Genomic DNA, 2,664 nt, shown 5'->3' with positions numbered 1-2,664 from the left:
ATCAGTCAGGACTCCAGGGACGAGATGATAACTCCCGAGTACAGGACTTCAGAGGACTGGAATGACCGGATACAGCAGGACTGGAAACAGACTCTCAGCAAACAAAGGCAGCATGCAGGAAGCTATTACCGGCGTCTGTGAGAAGCCCTGGGAGTGTATTTAACCAGGAGTCCTCCAATCAGCTGCAACAAGGACTGATTATAATAAATGCCGTGCAGCTGCCTTGCTGCACGGTCAGAGAGCAGGTGAACCTATTACTACAAAAAACCCAGCAACGGGGAATGCGGTCCGCCAGTGGCGTCCCCGTTGCTAGGGTCCGTGCGGCTCAGCGCGCCCGGCGTCTAGCGTTGCTAGGGAGCCGGCGGTTGTACGCGCACGGCGTCTCTAGTTGCTAGGCGCCGGTCCGTGCAGACAAGCGGACCCCGGCGCCTAACAGACAATACCGACGGAGCCATCCCATATCCCTCCTACGGACGGACCCTTCCAGGTAATACAAATAGACTTCATACAGTTACCACCCTGTAGGAATCTGAAATATGTTCTAGTGTGTACAGATGTCTTTTCAAATTGGGTAGAAGCATTCCCTGCTGCCACAAATACTGCTACGTTCACTGCAAAGAAAATTGTGCAGGAATTTGTGTGTAGATATGGTATCCCTAGAATAATTCAAAGTGATAGGGGTACCCATTTTACAGGTGAAGTCTTTCAGGTCATGTGCAAACTGATGGGTATTAATAGCAAGCTACATACTCCGTACCGGCCACTGGCGAGCGCAAAGGTGGAGAGAATGAATAGCACTATTAAGAACAAGCTTAGCAAAGTGATGGTTGAAACTGGATTGTTGTGGCCAGAGGCATTGCCACTAGTGTTGTACAGCATCAGAACCACTCCCAGGTCACCACTTAACCTATCACCCTTTGAAGTTCTTTTTGGGCGACAACCTCACGTAATGATTGACCCCCAGCTCAGAAATCAACAAAGAAATCTAAAGCTGGTGATTCCTGACCTACCAAACAGTAATTGTCATGACATTGAACCTGGGGACTTTGTGATGATTCGAAATTTTCTACGCTCAGGTTGCCTCATTGACAGGTGGGAAGGACCGTACCAAGTTTTATTGACCGGTACAACAGCACTAAAGGTCCCATTGCAAGAGAGTTGCAGACCCGGAGACAGCTCGTGATAAGGAGAAAGGTGAAGAGAACCTTGTATCGCTGGAGCAGCTATTCCGGGAGAACTAAAAAGGCAAGACTGTTGAGCAGCACCCGAGCGTAGGGAGCGGAAAGAGCAAAGACGGTTGGTGTAGCCAGAGACGGTTAACAAAGATCAAGGAAGGTTGTCGCACCAGTTTTTCTTTTTTCACCTCCCCACTACTTTCTCTTTGTTTTTGTTTTTCCCCCTCATCTTCCTATTTTTGTCCCTAACGAAATGGATCCATCCCAAGAGACTGTATTCCGGCTTTTTCTGGTGGTTTTGTTTTTGTGCAGGACAATTTGTTTTTGTGAGGGGCCCCGAGACGTCGAGCAAGGATCTGGAGTGAGTTCTGATGGAGAGTACGGGTTGGTAGGACCCCAGGATCAGCGTATCACTTTCGCCAAGGCTAGCATCAGAAAAAGGAAATCCACAAACCGGAACCCAACTCATCAATCACCAAAAATGTCATTTTAGTGTTGTATGTACCGTTACATATCTTCTGTTCATCTCTGTAGGGCTAGGTTAGTGAAACACACATAGTCATTAGATAATAGGGACACATAATTGCTCACACATATGGATCCCCACGATGTATCATCAGATAAATGTGCTCCCCATTTATCATATAGCTCGGTGGAGTTTGTTGGACCACGTACAGACGCCTAATACGGGATGAGAAGGAATATAATGAATACTTCGCAAAGCCTAGAAGCAAGTGTTGCACGATGATACATCCCCCTCAGGCAGTTACTCATACATACACGTTTTTCCTATCACACTAGGCCATCCATTTCTCACCTATGACATTTTCTCCCTCTTCCAAGGTACATACTCGCCCATTGTAATGTATAGCATGTAAATATTTTTTTCTGTTATTAATATTAGTGGCAGTTATTGTTGACTGCCAAAGGGTGGACTGTCAAAGTCGAAAAATATTGCAATACACACACCACATGCAAACACCACACAGATGGCATCCATGCATGTACTTAGTCTGGCGTGCGTGCGCATACTCGCAAATTGCGTACAATCGCCTCCCACGGGAGTGCGCGTACGGGCGTGGTATGAGCATTTACAGAAAGATTTTTACTTGCAATGGAAATGATTACAGACATATGCCACAGTGCCCAGCCTGTGTCGAGTCACTGTTTACACACACACTAATCTAACCAAACATGCACATCCTTCCAACACAATGTCTTGTTCACTCCAATGTTTGAACAGACCCCCTGGTCTGTGAAGAAAGACAAACACAAACCGAACAAGTCATTGTTTGGTGGGGGCCAGAACAATGGGAGACAAATATCCCAATAGATACACACAAGCCTGCGGTTGCAAATTATTAACTACAGGCAGCTTGCAGTCTAGAAAACCTTTGAAAGATAGATATAATAGCAGGGAAACACTTATATATATATATATATATATTTATATTTGTGTGTATCTTGAGAATGGTTGATCATTTCATGT

This window comes from Pseudophryne corroboree, chromosome 6 (assembly GCF_028390025.1).
Source record: "Pseudophryne corroboree isolate aPseCor3 chromosome 6, aPseCor3.hap2, whole genome shotgun sequence".
NCBI classification, from domain to species: Eukaryota; Metazoa; Chordata; class Amphibia; order Anura; family Myobatrachidae; genus Pseudophryne; species Pseudophryne corroboree.
The sequence above is the reverse complement of the archived record's forward strand: the minus strand, read 5'-3'. Positions refer to the sequence as shown.